The following is an 18,280-nucleotide window of genomic DNA, read 5'->3' as shown; positions in this document are numbered from 1 at the left end:
ACGCTGAAATGCCCCATAAGCATATGAAAAAAAAAATGATCTCAGCTCTGTAGTTAACAAGGAAATGCAAATGAAAACTATACAAGGGAATTGTATATGCTCACTAGAATGCTTAAAATTTAGAAGACTATTAAAGCTAATTATCAGTAAGAAAATGTGATAGGCAGATTACAGAGTTTTTTGTACATCATTGATTCCATGTAAAATAGCAAACCTCTGTGGAACGATATGCTAGTTTTTCAAAGAATGAAATATGCACGGTGAATCAGCGGTTCCACTCCTAGGTATTATCTCTAGGATGGTGAAAGCCCATGTTCACTTCAGACTTGTTGAGGAATGGTAATGTTCATGTGAATTTTTTTTCATATTTGCTTCAGATAGGTAGCAGCCCAAAATATCATCAAAAGTAAAAGAGATCAGGGCCAGAGCGGTGGCACAAGCTGTAAGGCGTCTGCCTTTCCCGCACTAGCTTAGGACATACCTCGGTTCGATCCCTCAGAGTCCCATATGGTCCCCCAAGCCAGGAGCGATTTTGCAGTGCATAGCCAGGAGTAACCCCTGAGTGTCACCTGGTATGGCCCCCCCCAAAACAAAACAAAACAAAGCAAAAGTAAAAGAAATCAAAGAAACATAGTCAACTCATACAATGGAGTTCAACGTAGTCATCAAAATAAATAAGTTAAATACCCACAACATACTGAAAATATTTTGCTGAATGAAAGGGATCAGTCATAAAGGAACATATTCTGTAGGTGTTCATTTATACAAAGTTCTAGAACTATCCTACTAGCTTATGGTCATAAAAATGGGTACAGCAATTGCTGAGAGGCTGCCATTGGCTAGGTAGAAGGTCAAGGGAACTTGCTGGAAGTCTACAAAATTATCTCAATCCAGGAGCGAATGTGGATTACATATGCGTGTAGATCTGCTTCTCCATTGTACGCAAATGATAATTTTTAGTTGCCCATTGGAAGATGGGTCAGGGATTCTGGGAGAAGAGACTTGTTACATGTTACTTGTTACATGTCAGCTCACAATGGCCTAGTTAAGACCAACTGTTCCCAGTTAGCCATTCCTGATATGAACAACCCATTCTATCCCCTGTTGTCATCCCGTGACTTGTTTCATTCTTGTTCCATGTCACTTTTCTGCTCTTGCTTATCACAGGAAGATCTGGCATGCTCCCTTCACTCTTTACTCCACTTTGTTCTGGATAAAGAACAGAGGAGAGGTCTTTACCTATTCTCTTCTTAGAATGATTTGTGGCCACCAGTAGAAGATGTGTTTCATTCCTGAGGCTATGAAAAAGTACAGAAAGGCACCTATGGGTATTGAGTTCTGGGAATAATCTACTCTCCTCATTCTTGGTATCTCTGCAGTTTGTTGTTGTTGTTGTTGTTCCTGCTTTTTAACATGTAAGATTTATGTCTTTTAACTTCAGGTGCTCAGAAAGACACCTCTTTCTCAGGATAATGCAATTGAGGGTCTTCACTGACACCCATGGCTTTGGCAGCAAAGAGGCTAAAAACCAAGCCCTCTTCCTTATGCCTACTGGAGTAGGGGGTGGGGAGAGGCAAAGGAATGCATTTTTTCCTTCCCCTTTTTATTCTGCTCTACTGACCTTTTGCTTAGCTTTTTGCTAATGTCATTTTCACTCTTGGTTGGGCTTTCTCGACAGTAAGGAAGACTTCTTTATGAAGCAGCGGTGATAAACTCGGGTCATGCATTCATTCACATGAGCAAACCACTTCATCAGCTCCTACTCCAATATCAAATACCTCTAAATCTAATCAGGAAAAAAAAAACAGCAAAACTCTGCTGCAAAGTGCCCTTGTTAATGCTGTCACTTACTACCTCACCAGATTTTGAAAAATGCAGTTTAATTAGCAAAATAAAAGAACTTAATCTTTCTCCATATTATTCACATAAGTAAAAAAAAGTATGCATTGGCTGAAGATAAAAGTAATTTGCATCGTGCTATCAACCAAATGCCGGGGTGAGGGAGTTGAAGATGTGATGGCCTCCGACTGTCAGAAGGAAACAGACTTGAGTCTTTTTAGGGCCTCATGGAAACTTGTGTATCGAAGTGCTTTTCCCCATAAATATTTCACACATATAATATAAAAAGACCAATTTTTAGGCCAAAAGGCGTTCTAACATCGAGGAGTGTAGCCCTTCAGTCTCAGATGGAGTTCTTTTGTGATGGGCAATGGATTTTGCAACACCATCAGTGTGGATTTTAATAAAAATTGCAGAAGTCAAGAGAGAAACCATTTCCCAACTAGTTTTTTTTTTTTTTTTTTTTTTTTTACAAAAGAATTAAATTTTAAAAGTAAGGAAAAGAAAAATCCAAGATGATTGCAAGAAGGAAGAAAAATAACTGAATTATTTTTTGGCCTTTCCTTTTAAACTCCAGCCACCTCTACACTCTTACATATTCATAAAATGTATACGGAGCTAATTTTGAATGTGCCCTTTATGACTATGTCACAGTCATCATATCACCATGTTCTGAAGGTGTAATTAAGGATTTACCTAGATTTATGAGACTTTATCATTATCAATAGAGTTAAGGAATGCCGGGGAGACACATTGTTGGAAGATTTGGCTCAGCACTTTCTTGAGCAATGAGAGGATTGATATTACTTTAGTGCTCAGGAAAAAAAAAAGCCCGACTGTTCCGCATTAATATATGGCCCTTTATTACGAGGGGGACACCAAAGACACTTAACTCAAAACAGCCGGTGGCCTACCCACCCCTTCCTTTTGGGGTATGGAAATGGGCAGAAAGCAAATCATCTTGTTTATGGAAATGAACAAGATGGAGGCATCAGCTCCCTACAGCAACATCCAGCTGACCTCTCAGCTTTCCTTAATGAAGACTGTACCATCTTGCAGGGATCAGCCAGCCTTGAAACAATGGCATGTGTTCTGCCTTGCTCCTCACTCAGCTCTCCTGTGAACTGTGTGGCTCTTTGCTGCTGCTCTGCTCTTTCATTCAGGAAGTAACCTCCCCTAGTACAACTAGTTGCTCCCCAATCTGCTGCCTCTCGGTGCCTTCCCCTTTTTGAGTCCAGTGATTCTGAGGACACCAGGTTTCAGTCGTGATCCTGGCAATAAGGTATCAAGCTACTATTCCCTCCACCTTCCACCCCTGAGCAAGACAAATATACAAATTGCATTTCTCAGTCAAAATATTTTTCACAGGTGAGTGAGCTTGCCTGGGTTTATGGGCTGGCACTTTGTTGCAGACTTGAGGGTTGGGGATAGGCATGTGCTAAGACTTTTGTGATACACCAGTGCTTCGATGGCAGCTAGCTTTCTCTGCTCTCTTGATTTCTCCGCACAGGGCTTCCTTCTTCCCCGTTTTTCTTTCTTTCTTTCTTTCTTTCTTTCTTTCTTTCTTTCTTTTTCTTCTTTCTTTCTTTCTCTTTTTCTCTTTCTTTCTTTCTTTCTTTCTTCTTTCTTTCTTTCTTTCTTTCTTCTTTTCTTTCTTCTTTCTTTCTTTCTTTCTTTCTCCTCTTTCTTTCTTTATTTCTTTCTCTTTCTTTCTTTTTCTCTTTCTTTCTTTCTTTCTTTCTTTCTTTCTTTCTTTCTTTCTTCTTTCTTCTTCTTTCTTTCTTCTTTTTCTTCTTTCTTTCTTTCTTTCTTCTTTCTTTCTTCTTCTTCTTCTTCTTCTCTTCTTCTTCTTCTTCTTCTTCTCTTCTTTTCTTCTTCTTCTCTTCTTCTTCTTCTTCTTCTTCTTCTTCTTCTTCTTTCTTCTTCTTCTTCTTCTTCTTCTTCTTCTTCTTCTTCTTCTTCTTCTTCTTCTTCTTCTTCTTCTTCTTCTTCCTTTTTTTTTTTTTTTTTGTGTCACACCGGGCAGCGTGTGCTGGCTCTATGCTCAGAAATCGCCCCTGGCAGGCACAGGGGACCATATGAGATGCCAGGATTCACACTACCGCCCTTCAGCATGAAAGGAAAACGCCTTACCTCCATGCTCTCTCTCCAGCCCCCGACTTCTTCCTTCCTTCCTTCCTCCCTTCCTCCCTCCCCCCCTCCCCCTCTCTCCCTCCCTCCCTCCCTCCCTCCCTCCCTCCCTCCCTCCCTCCTTCCTTCCTTCCTTCCTTCCTTCCTTCCTTCCTTCCTTCCTTCCTTCCTTCCTTCCTTCCTTCCTTCCTTCCTTCCTTCCTTCCTTCCTTCCTTCCTTCTTTGCTTTTTGGGCCACACGCAGCTGACTTCAAGGGTAACTTCTGGCTTTGCACTCAGAAATTACTCCTGGCAGACTCAGGGAATCATATGGGGTGCTGGGTATCAAACATGGGTCAGCCTGTGCAAGGCAAATGGCCTGCCAGCTGTGCTATTGCTCTGGCTCCCATTCATATTTGTATTAGTTATGTTTTGATTCTCTAAAGATATAGAACCAATAAGAAAACAGTTCTGATTTTTTAATTTTATTTCCTTTATGAATAAAAGACACTTCTCAAGCAGTGAATACAGAGCCCAGGACCACTCCTGAAATATTTGGATGCTTGACTCTGCTATTTGACTCATTGGGTGGTATTTCTTGGGTCCATAATTATTTGAGGGACCACAGCTTCTCCTGGAAGTTTTCCTGGGGCTAGCAGTATTCAAGATTGAATGCAAGGTCTTGTGTCCCTCAGGCATTGCATTTCATTCAGCCCTTTGAGTTTTCTCACCAGCCTGGATACATATACACATTGATTTATTTTAGGTAATTGATTCATGTGATTGAGAGGCATGGGAAGTTTAAAATCTGCCAGCTAGAGACACAGGGAGAAGTTAATGTTCAAGTTTAAGTCCAAAGACAATCTGTAGACACAATGCCCTGGAAATATGAATTTCCCATCTTTCTCTTCAATTGTTTAGATGAGGCTGACGGACATGATGAAGGGCAATTTGTTTTGCTTAAAGCCTATTGATTTAAAAGTTAATCTCATCTGAAAACTATAATCATAGTTGCATCAAATTTGGTATTTGACCAAATTCCTGGATAGCATGACCAGGTTGATGTATAAAATTAACCATCATTCTGTCTATGTGCTTTGTCTCATTCATCCATAAAACAACATGAATACACAAATAATTTGTATCTGAAATTAGCTTAATACCATTATCACATTTGGCACATGGGAGCCCTGCCAGAGTTTGGGTTAAAGCAATAGAGAGTTCTCAAACTACAAAGAAAGACAGTTCTGAAGAGAGCTGGTGATTGCCTGGCATTCCAGCAAAACCCTGTTTCTTTTATTTTACTTTAAGGATCTTAGCTTGACTCTCAGTTTCTCTTGGAAACATTAGGAACAAGATTCTGGTTTGGGGTGAAAACTGAGGTCTAAATCTTTCCTAAATTTTGGCCTTCCCTTGAATTGAATTCTCTTCTACTCTCAAGAGTTGTAAATTTTTGTGTGACCTAAAATTTACTTATGCTGCATACACTTTTATAAAGTAAAGGGTTGATTAAGTACCTTCTTTAATTTTGAGAGACTTCTTTCAATTGGATATAGCTAAAAAGAACCATTTAATCTTCCTTAGAATCCTTTGGTCTTAAATTTGGTAGAAAAATCTACCGCACTTTCCTCACCCCCACCCTTGACTGCATACTCCACATGGGTTCAAGAAAAGCTATTTTAGAAATTGTCTGTCCAGTCTGAACCAAGTTTCTTCCAAAAAATTCTAGAGAAGCCATATGATTCTTGATGGATTTTAAGCAGAGATTTACAGCACTCACATTCAGGTGTGTCCCACCTAATCCTCACACTAATTGCTTAATAATTCTTGATTTAATCCTTTTATCTACCACATGAATACCAATATTCTTTTAACATTCACAAAAGCAGCAACTCTAGAGTATAAGAGAAAGACAGAAACTTCTGGTAATGAAGATTTCAGTAGGAACCAGAGTTAGGATGGTTGTGGCTTAGTCATTTCATTTTTAAATCCCAGCTGTCCCCTGGGTCTGACTCAGGACAAAATGTTCCTCCTTATTGACTATGGGTTATTTGGTATTGAAATCCACCACGAGGCAATTATATTTTACCTAATGGAATTGAAAAAATGGTAAAGGAAGAGAAGGCCACTGTGACATTGTGATTTATAAAAAAAGGTATGTTTGTAATTCAAATGATGAAAAGACATTTTCCAAATATATATGTGTGTGTGGGGTCTACCTCTATTGTTCTTGGCTCTCAGCCCAGGAATCACCTTAGTGCTGAGAGTGAGAAATTGTTTCTTATGTCAGGGAGGTGGTTTTTGGGCCTCACCCAAGGATGTGTGAGCTGGATGTCACTACCCACTTAGTGGGGACTTTGAGTCCCATCCTTGACCTCTCTGGAAAGAAAAGGAGAGGAAGAATTTATACATCTCCAAGGACCTCTCCATTAATCATACTTTTGGATATAAAGATAGGGTTTGTAGAAATTTTGGTTGAATTATCACATGGAGATTCCAAAGGATCATGAAAGCTCTATACCTCTCTTTATACTTTGATCTGGGTTTCTACTTCACCTGGATATTCATTTGTGTCAGATCACAACCCAGTACATGACCTGTTTCTGTGAGTTCTGTGAGACTTTACCAAATGAATGGAACTCGAGGAAAATCATTGCATTTATAACCAGTAGATTAGCAGTATAAGGATCACTTTGGGTTTGCAATTTGTCTTTGTTGTGGAAGATAATTTTAGGAGACTGAACTCTTCATCATTGAACTACCTCTAGGTACATAGTGTTGAGATTTAGTTCAGTTATCAGACACCCATCTTGTTTGTTTGTTTGTTTGTTTTAGTGTGGGGAAAATCCTGCTCACCCCAACCACACTATTAGTCCCATGGGCCTGTCTCTACTTCCTCATATCATCTTTTCCTTTAAACTGTTCAGTTGGTGAACACAACATCAAGACACTACTCTGCTTCTGTGGGTTCAGGTGGTGATACCTCTGCTTTTAGCTTAGTATAGTGCCTCCTCATAGTCACTGACTTTGGTCTATATTTTTGAGGCCTGGTGAGATTCTTCTTCTCACTCACCAAACTGCTCAAATTTTTTCCCTCCCATTTGTTTCATGTATATACTGCAGAAAGAACCTAAGGAAAATCTCTGTGATGGGAAATACACACCTCTTCCTAATTCCAATGACATGGTTGTAATTTCAGCTCTACTATTAGCTAAAATGCAGATCCCATCCTGGCCCTCTCTGTGGTTCATACCAACTTATGACTGCCTGGCAAAGAAAAGGTCTTGATCTGCAGCAGAACATGGGTAAATGTGGGTTTTATCTCTTGGAACTCCTCTCAATTATGACACCTCCTTGTTTTTAAAAATGGCCACTGTATGTGTAAGATAAACTGGTACAAGATGAGAGACTGCAGCTCTCTTCTACTTGGTTCTTTAAAAATTGATAAACAGCTTTAAATCTCTCCTATCCGGGTTAGTTACAAGCTCAGTATCAAACCAGAGAGCCACACATCTTGCCATGTCATCTTACATCCTAATGAGCTCTGGGATTGAACAACCCGTGATTCTATTGGCGCTCTCCCCAACTGTGTCTTCTGTATATTCTACATGGTGGGAAATTAGCAAGTGAGTTGACAAGAAGGTGACATAGCTCAAGTTATTCTTTAAATTGCTTACCTTTATCATTCTATTGAGCAGGTTGTGATGTACATGTAGAATTACATGCAGGCTCTACTGCGAGCCTCTTTCTGGGGAGAATGGTCAGATAACGTGACAGACTTGAGTGGTAGGAAAATGGCCTGACCATAGTTATCATCAAAGTGAAAGAAATTCTGTCAAAGAGTCCGCCTCTCAGTTTCAATATCTTGCACGTGCAAGAGAAAGAATATCTGTGGCATGCCCAACAATATGTTTAGCAACATTTTGGGGGATCAAATTGAACATTAGTAGGGAGACAGGTTTTGTGTTTCTCTGTTTTTATTAACATAACAACCTGAAGGTGAGTAGCAATTGGAAGCTAAGCCATGCTGTGGGTTTGCATGTGCTGCTTGGAGGTAGCCCAGATATTCTCTCACTCTTAGAATTTGTATTGGGAAATATCAGAGAACCAATGAGTATGTGTTTTTCTGTCCATTTTTGGGCATGAGGAAATGTACCTCAGAGCAGACCAAGGTGCCACACCACCACTGCATAGAGGGCCTCCAACATTTACCAAGTGCCTGGGATGAGCCAGAAACTACAGAAAGAAGGTGTTTGTTTGGCCTAGAGCTGAATCCACTTTCTCTGCTCTGTCTGAGGGTCTGTTTTCTCATTCCCTTGATGATTCTAACACTCCTTCTATACTAACTACTAAGATAATGGGTGGACCAAATCTCTAGATACTCTGCTAGGCTGCAACAGACCCTGGTTTAAATGATAATCAGGTGTCAAAATTCCCCAGAGGTGTTTACAGAGAAGAAAGGAAGATGAGTGAATCTTCACATAATTACAACACAAATCTCTGCGGTTATGCTTTGCCAAACTGTGTTTTGGGAAGAAGAGACTGACTAATGAAGCAGAGACTGATTCTGGCTATTGATCCTGTGCAGATATCCTAAGTCTCTGACTTTATTTTTTTTAATTTGTTTGTTTGTTTATTTTTGTTTTTGGACCACACCCAGAAGTGCTCAAGGATTACTTCTTTTTAAAAAAACTTTATTTTTTTATTTATTTTATTGATTGATTGTTTTATGGGTCACACCTGGTGGCACTTAGGGGTCACTCTTGGCTCTGCACTCAGAAATTGTCCCTGGCAGGCTAGGGGACTATATGGGATACCAGGAATCAAACTGGATCCCTCTCAGGTTGGCCTACTGCTATGCCTCCCAGGTATTACTTCTGACTATGAGCTCAGAAATCACTTCTGACAGGTTCAGGGGATCATATGGGATGCTGGGGATCTAACATGGGTTGGCCGCATGCAAGGCAAATGCCTTATCTGTTGTGCTATCGCTCCGGCCCAAGTCTCTAACTTTGTCTAAATTTTTATTATTGGTCTGGTGTATAAAAATATGGAAAATTCTTAAAATACTAAGTGGTAAGCTCATAGTATCAACATCACTATCCTTGTTGCCATCATCACTAACATCATGACCCATATCATCATCATCATCTTTATCAATTGGGGCTATGTTGTCTTCATCATCAATGGGATTCTTTGCTGGCTCCTCCACATATCCCTTCTATCCTCTCCATTCTGCTCTGGACTCTCAGGAGCTGACCATATGGATTTCATCTATAGATGATCTGGCTCTCTGATTTCCAGTTACAAATGGCCCCACCACTGAAAGAAGTCAGAGGAAGTTCAATATTTATTTTCTGGACTTTCTGCCATCTGGACAGCTGTGCTCTGCTGAAGGCCAAAGCTCCTGTTGGATGGCCTCTCCCACAGCACTGTTTTCTGGTTCTGACAGCAATGAATTCCTCCTTGGCCTTTAGGCCTTCAGATGAGCATTCTAAGAATTTTCCACTCCTGCCTAACCTTGGTGCTTCCTCATATCATGATGCTTTCTATCAGTTGCTCCACACCCAATTATGAGTATAAAACTCCCCCTCCTCCCCTGGAGTGCTCTAGGAGTCTTGGCAAAGCTCTGAACATCAAATTCAGTGATACCACCCCATTATATTAAAAAAAATTGCCAGTATTCTCCAGAAACCTACTGTCTTCATTGAAACAAGAAGAATGTATTCTCTTCCACCTGGTACCTAAGACATGAGCTACTGGATTGTTTCAGCACATTTCCCATGGAACAATATTACCCACTGGTATGTGATCAATATGTTATTCTGTGAAACCCCTTACAATGCTTTCACTGTTTTCTGGTCCCATGTGTTTTCTGGTCCCATGCATTGCCCAGATATGCATGGGACCCATGTCTTAGCAAACTCTTGGTAGCTAAGCAAATCATTGTTGATTGCTACCTTAGGTGCCAGCTTATACATCACCTCTCTTCTTCCTGACACCTTCTCCCTGGTCTATATTACAACATGGAAGGCACTTAGCATGGTGTGTCCCATGTCTCACCCCAAGTGGTCTGCAGAAGATGGTGGAATGGTGTCATCCTTGCTCTGCCTGTTCCTTAAATGCAGGCCTGAAAGGGGATATAGAGGAGACACTAACATTGTCCAACTTTTTTGATCCCATTTATCAAGGCCAGTGACCTGCAGCTGCTGACAATATTCCCTGCACACTGTAATGCCCAGACAGTGCTTAGTGTCAGGAAAGGTTAGGAACCTTTATCCAATTCAAGGGCAACCACAAAAGCACTCAGCTTCCAGTGACAGGCTGCTCAGTGTCTGTTAATCCACACAGAGGCAAGGATTGTCACCTAATGTTTCTCTTTACCTCAGAATCACAGTGCTGTGAAGCTGAAAGTAGAAAGAAACTGAGGCAGAAACACATGCTGTCTTAGTCAATTATTTGGAATTTTCAGGTCTCTTTAGCCTGTCTGCAGTGTCTCAGGACAACTATGTATATAGGAGTCCCCTGTAGAAGACAGGGCCTTCAGAACTACTGTGTATCACCATCATGGACAAAAAGTGTGTCATAAAACAATCCTCTGCCCATCAAGAATGGTAACTGTGGTAGTAGGAGACACTGATCCTTTTGAGTCTCAGTGAGAAAATACTTCTTTCAGTTTCCAAAGGATCTTCTTTTTTTTTGGGGGGGGGGGGGAGGTCACACCCGGCGGTGCTCAGGGCTTACTCCTGGCTGTCTGCACAGAAATAGCTCCTGGCAGTCACGGGGGACCATATGGGACACCAGGATTCGAACCAACCACCTTTGGTCCTGGATCGGCTGCTTGCAAGGCAGACACCACTGTGCTATCTCTCTGGGCCCTCCAAAGAATCTTCTAATTGCCACTATGCATGCTCCTCACCCCCAGATACTTATGCTCCTGCTGACTGGATCTAAAATTACCACCATATTAAGGAGGAGTTATTATATGTCCAAACTATGACTGGAGCTGGAGAGAGAAGCAGTTTGCATTTCAGTCCCTTATACCACACCATCTTCCAATATGTCTGAGTGTGGTCTAAGTGGTCTTTGACCCCACAAATTCTATAAAGTAGCCCATTCTCAGGCCTTAACACTGAACTACCATGGTTGAATAGTGTTGAGATTGGCTCTTACATTCATTTAATTAACATTGCATGGGAGTCCCTCTCTTGACCCTGTGACTAATTGATGTAAAGAGTGTCTATTCTGGATCACCCAGAGGCCCTACTGAGCCCAAGTAAGCCCCAGATGAGAATCTAAGAAAGAAAAACAGATGTATGGGCAAAAAAAGGAAAGAGAGAGAGATTTGTGTGTGTGTGTGTGTGGGGGGTAATTGAAGGTGTTAATAGCTGCTGGTCTGCCTATACCTCATAATCTCTGAAAGGAGTAAATCTCTAAGCATCCCCTAGTGCCACAGTCTCCCAAAGTGTATGAGAATCCACTTCTCTTACTTAAAATCAGAGAGGTGGTGGTTCTCAATAGCCATGCCGAGTTATACTGAGTGTGTTTTAGGGGAACTTTCTTGGTTCTGGTGATGAACTGGGCAGGTATCAGAATGGGGTGCAGACTTTGCCTTTGTGCTTTTTTAGAGGAGCTGGAAACCTGCTTGTATACTTCATACCTGTCTCTAGTGAGGGATGGAGCCTGGTTCAAACTATCCATGAGACCCTGATCTCTGCTCTAAGGAGGCTGCACTCCCCGTAAAGGTTTTCATATTTACCACATAGTTGAAACCTGCTGCAAAGACCTCTGGAAAGAGGGACCCCCAGTGAGGCAGGGCCTCTGAGCTGTAAGCTATAGGGTCAGGTCGCAGGGATTCCCCTGAGCTGGGACACAGTGTCTGTAGAAGCCCTGATAAGTCAAAAGCCTGTCTAAGAAATGACCTGAATGAAACCCAGGCATAGAGGAATCTAGCCAGAGAAATATCAGGACATAGCAATGAGAAAGGAGAGACAGGAGGTCAGCTCTGTGGTCTCAGAGGTCACTTTAAGTGCTTCATAATGACCCAGAGTTGCAAACCAGGTGTCCCTGTCTGACCTATGCTTTAAAAGCCACAATCACGCCTCAGACCTCCATTGTTCTCATGTCTCTGCTTCAGTCCCTCTCATCTGCTCAGATAGGAGAGTGTTATCTTCCCTAAACTCAGACGTTCCCTCCTTCTTCAGTTCTCAGAGCACTGTCCCCTCCCTCAGCCCCCTGAACATGCCCGAGTCTCAAAACCTAAGACCCAATCCCTCAGGAGCTTTTCCCTCCATGATGCAATGAAATTGGATTCCTCTCACAGAGCAGCAGTCTCCATATCTTGGCAGTCTGACTACATATATACAGATACAGACCTGCTATGTTGGGGGACAGAAGGAAGGTTTTTGTCCCCTATTCTTGGACTGGTTTCTGACATATACCTCCTTACCCTTGAAGGACAAGTGGTTATGTACCTGGGTCTCAAGTCAGAGCCCCAGTTTTCCCAGGCGGGGCTCCTGCCCAATGTTCCTCCAGAAGGAAATGAGTCAAATCCTTGAACCTATGTGATCTGGACACACAGAAACCACAAATCCTCTCCTGAGTAAAGTGAGCATGCAGGGCTCTGCAACCAAGCATTCTTTTTAGAATTCATTCTAAAAGGCCAAGTTGGGAGTGATGAGACTGGGACTTTACACTTTTCTTTTTGTGTGATACAAGACATTTGAAGAGGCTTTTGTCTTTCTGTGACTTCTATTTTTGCTAAGCCCCATTAACAAAACACAGGATATGTGTGCTGGGGAAATTACACTGTGCCCTGCATTGGGCCTCCGGGGGATGAGGTGGTTGCTGGGAGGGGGGTGCGTCTCTTCCAGATGAGATGACCTGGGCCCATTGCCAGGCCTCTAAATCCCACAGGCACATGGCCATCCAGGGCTAGAGTGAGGCCCTTAGAACTCCTTTAGGGAACTGCTCTCCCCCTTCTCCAAGATTGCCTTCTGGGAGGTGATTTTGTTGGGTTGGCACCACTCAGTGGGGTCAGGGAAGGAGAGGCTTCTCTTCAGATTTAAAAATAAAAGAAAGAATGTGCACAGAGGGACTTCACTGTCAGAGATGAATTTCTGCTTCTTCACATGAAGTTTGATCTCATCCTGTCGACTTCCTCCCCTGGCCTTGTCTAGTCCCAAACTGCCTTCCCCAGGCTCCTTCTGTTTCTTGTCAGGAGTCATCTCCCCTCTGTACTGAGTTACCTGGCTTCAGGCAAGTGCCTGGCCTTTGCTCACTCCTCAGTCTTCCATCAGAGAGAGCTATACCATGTTTTCCCCTCACACATTCACAATTCATTAGTTCAGTAAACAGCTGTTAGAGATTAAGTTTTCATAGGGGAAGACAAACACACAGGCAGATGAATCGCCAAATAACTCAGATACTCTCATAAAAGTACAAACACAACAGGGACTGATCTAGCATGGTGCTTCATCTGATACGTCAACCTGACCAGGTCATAGGGCATACAGGCATGTGCTCAGAATCATTCTGGGTGTGTCTAAAGGGTGTTTGGAAAGGAGATGAACATATGAATCTGGAGACCGAGTAAGCAGATGGTTTTCCCTAAAACTGGACTTTGTCCAGCATTGTGAAGTCCTGAATAGAGCAAGCAAGCTGACCTTTGATCTGAGGTGTGTGCTTGTACAGGTGACCTTCTGATCTGAGCCCAGAAAGATCTGCTCTTCTTGGTGTTCAAGGCCACCTAAGTCTGAGAAAGAGCAGACTGGAAAGTATCTGGTTTGCTTTCTGGCTTGGTTCTCAGATCTTGCAGTGAAGTATGAACTTTTCTAGTGGTAGGGACCATCAAACATAGAATCATAAGACTTCCATATATGTCATTCATGAGCCAGCTTCTCATATTCCATCTATGTTCCTCTCTGCATTTAATGGCATTTGTCTGGAAAGTCTTAACTAATACAACAGGACAGGGGTAAAGACTGACCACAGGCTAGAGCATGTGTGAACTATCAAGTGTGAACTGTCATGTGTGAAACAATCTTTATTCTAGAAGAGCAAAAAGCAGAAAAGACAAATGCACAAAGGTGAGGGGTTCCCAGAAAGAAAGCAGTAGAGGGACCTACTATGGACATGGAGTGCCAGTGTCTTCTCTGAAAAGAAACTCCCTTGCCTGTGATCAGGACGATTCACTATCTGATCTAATTCTAGGAATAAGGGGAGTTTGGGTGACACTTGGAGAAGCTTACTTCTGGCTCTGTTCTCAGAGATCAAGATCAACCTTGACTGTGTTCAGGGGACCATATGTGGTACCAGGGATTGAACTGTGGTTGGTCATCTGTGAGACAAGTGCTTTACTACTGTGTTATGTATTATCCTTCCAGTCTTTTGGTATCATTTCATAAAAGGCTTTAAAGGTGAAATGCTGATATAAGTTGGAATAATTTTCATAATTAAATAACATCTTAGATTTATCTTAATATCTCAGACTCCACCATACTATTCTAGTGAGCTTATTGGAGAGTCCTTTAAAGTATCCAGAAAGAATGCTTTGGCATGGATAGCCTATTATGGTGGAAAGTAGGGGAAAGGGGAACATTAGATACATCTAGTAAAGACAATTGGTCATTTTAAGTCTCAACAAGAGGAATAATGAGTCAGAGAGATAACAGATTGCTAAAATAGAGATACCTAAGTGACAAGAATAGAAACTCTTAAGGGTGTGAAGTTCTTCTTGAACCCAGTCTTCGACCTGGATGGATGCTCCCATTCTTGGATTCTATACTTGTACTTTTGTCCCCAGACATATGGCAGTGCCAATCAAACAAACAAACAAAAAAGTAGCACATGACCCAGGGACGACAAGAAAACAAAGAACAGCAAACAACAGCAAAGAGAGGCAGACAACAAAGCATTGGTGACAAACAAGGATAGAGGACCAAATCAGGGAGAGAGCAACATGGATCAAAAATAGTGAATAGGGCAACCAGCATGGAGTTAGTATCTGCACTGGACAGAAGTTTTGGAGATTTAAAACTACTTTCTTAAAGCTGCTATATAAATAACTATAACTTCATAAATACCTGGAGTTTTATAAACTGATTTTAAAATAATTTTTACATAAAAATTTAAATATACTTGGGCTGGAGTGGTAGCATAGTGGTAGGGTATTTGCCTTGCATGAGGCCAATCCAGGACAGACCTTGGTTCAATCCCTAGTGTCCCATATGGTTCTCTGAGCCAGGAGCAATTTCTGAGCACATAGCCAAAAGTAATCCCTGAATGTCACAGGATGTAACCCAAAAAGTAAAACAAAACAAAACAAATTTAAATATATTAAAGAATCATGATTTACACAGTTACTTATAGTTGAGTTTCAGGTGCTATGTATCTGTCTATCTGTCTGTCTATGTATCATCTATCTATTATCTTTCTATCTATCATTTAAAGATCAAACTACTGGTCTATCTATCTATCTATCTATCTATCTATCTATCTATCTATCTATCTATCTATCTATCTATCTATCTATCTATCTCTCACCTCTGAACCACCAATGCATTTGAGCCTGTGTTCATCTGGCTCATTTATTCATATTCTTCACTTGGTTTCTTTCCTTCCTTGTCCTCTAGGGACAAGGGTAATATAGATGTGTCTCCTTTGATGCATTCTTGCATTTCTTTCTCCTGTTTTCTTTTGATAAAACTTTGATAAGTGACAGATGCTACTTTTTCTTACAAAATTCAAAGATCCACTCAGGAACTATTCAGGTTTGTGGTAATAATTGCAAGGTTCATTCAACACCACCGTCCACTCTCCCACTCCCCAAACTATTCCAGTTGACTCACAAAACTGTTCTTTTCAAACCCTCCTTTTCAAATATGAGCCAGATGATAGGATAGCACTGTCTCTCTGCTCAAAACCACCCCAAGCCCTCATTTTATGTACATGATGTTAACATATCTTGTTGGGTTGCAAGACTCTTCTCTATCCTAGTAAGAGATAATACCTTACTAATTATCCTAATTCCTAATCCCAGCAAGGGGAGATGCTCATCACAGCAGCGATTCACCTATTTCTGGTTCTCCCAGCCACTGCCTTTGTTCTATTTTGTACCATGAAAATACTTTGAGAATACTACATGATGCAAGTGTTTCTTCTGCCTTTTATTTATTGTTTGTCTTTCTGCTTGCATGTAAAAGGACAGAAATTTTTTTTCCAGTTTTGTTCACTGATGGCATATGGTAGGTGCCCAAGAATTCGAGGTTCACTGTAGAAACATTTGCCTGTGCAATTCTTGAATATGTGTGAATTTCTTGTTTTGCATTTCAGACTTGTGTGAAAGTCTAAGGTAGCAAAGTATCAGAGTGTACACAGGAGATTTGTACTATTGCTGCTGCCACTACTACCAACTAATATTTATTGAATGCTTGCTGTGTGCCAGGTATTATACTACGTTGTTTCCTGGTTTTTCTCTTTAACTTTCAAAACCATTCTTTGAAGTAGACAGTGTTATCTCACTCACTTTATAGGTGAGGAAGTCGGCATAGAAGGTGTGATATTGTGATTTGTAAGAAATATATATTTTGGTCACTCAGGTGACCAAAATAGATATTTTTTTTATGCATATTTGGTCCTCATCCACAGTTTCTGGCTCTCATCTCTCAAAAGCCTTGGAATTTCCTAAGTGTTGACAGTGTTAAAGGTGTCTCTTGCTATGTTAATGAAGGTAACTTTTGGAAAATATCTGAGGACAAGATGGGGGTTGGTTGCCAGGGAAACCAACTTGAACCATGGTGGAAGTTCTAGTCCCAAACCCTGATATTTTGGGAGAGGAGAGGGGCTGGGGTTGAGTTCGATTGACAATGTGAAATATATGATGTTCAAATGCCAATATATAATATTAAATACGATGTATAATCATGCCTAATTAAATAAGTCTCTATAAAGACCTTAAAGACAGGGTTTCAGCAAGTGCTTTGGTTGGTGACTATGTGGAGATTCATGGGGAGCAGTTGTACCTAGATGGAGAAAGCATGGGAAACCCCCCCTTCAAACATGTTTCCTCTACCATGCCCTAAGCATCTCTCCCAATTGGCAGGCCTTGAATAATATTCTTTGTAATAAATGGATGATTTAGTGAATAAAAGAGTTTTCTGGGTTCTTTCAGTTGTTCTAGCAAATTAATCAAACCTGAAGAGAGCATCCGGGAAATCCCTGATTTAAAGCCAATTAAGGAGAACAGGCACAGGGAAGAGTTTGAGCCTACTACTGACTTGGGAAACCGAGAGATGGAGTGCTAGCCAATAGAAGCTGCTGCTTTCTTTCAGGGTAGAGAGCATCAGAGTGGAGTCCATTGGACTTGATTTTGGTCAATCTGAGACTCTCTCGGTGTTGAGGGGAGGAGTTGACACATTCACTTGTTAATGACAGAACCCCCTGCTTGTCTATTGTCAGTATGTTTGGTTGAGACATAACCTAAGAAATTTGGATTCAGTCCCCTGCTCTCAGTCCAGCTTTGCATCCTTCAGGGCATCATGATATTGGAGCCACTGAGAAAGTGCCAGGAGAGTGGTGTTGTCTTTGACCCTGCTGGCCCAATACTTCACCAGAATGGGGTTTAAGGTCATTCATAGCTTTAATGTCATGAATGTCTAACAGTCCTCAATGGGATCCTCTCTGAAAACAGACCAGTGATGAGTTTATAACTACCGGAAATGAGTTTACAACTGGAATTAACCTGATCTTGGAAATAATCTGAACTGGAGCAAAATAGGACACAGGGCAGGGAAGGTTTAATGATCTCTATGGAAAAGATGGAAAAGTCTGGATTAGAATGAACAGAGTTCTGGAAAGGTCCAGGCAGAGAGACTCTCTCATTCATGTCAGATAAATACCTGTTTTGTTTTGTTTTGGTTTTAGTTTTTGGGTCACACACAGTAACACGCAAGGGTTACTCCTGGCTATGCGCTCAAAAATCACTCCTGGCTCTGGGGACCATATGGGACACCGAGGATCAAACCCAGGTCCATCCTGTGTCATCCGTGCACAAGGCAAAAGCCCTATCATTGTGCTATTGCTCTGGCCCCAGATAAATGCCTTTTATAATATTTTTTTTCTCTTTGGAAGCACATCTGGAGGTGTCTATGGGTTTCTCCTAGCTCTGTACTCCAGAATTACTCATAGTGGGCTTGGGAAAACCATACAGGATTCCAGGGGTCAGCTGTGTGCAAGGCAAATGCCTTACCCACTGTACTATCACTCTGGCCTCTCTCTTTGAGTTTTGGAATAGAGTAGAGGAATGGGCAGTAGTTATAATAGAGCCACAAGC

This window comes from Suncus etruscus, chromosome 14 (assembly GCF_024139225.1).
Source record: "Suncus etruscus isolate mSunEtr1 chromosome 14, mSunEtr1.pri.cur, whole genome shotgun sequence".
NCBI lineage: Eukaryota > Metazoa > Chordata > Mammalia > Eulipotyphla > Soricidae > Suncus > Suncus etruscus.
Note: the sequence above shows the minus strand (reverse complement) of the source record.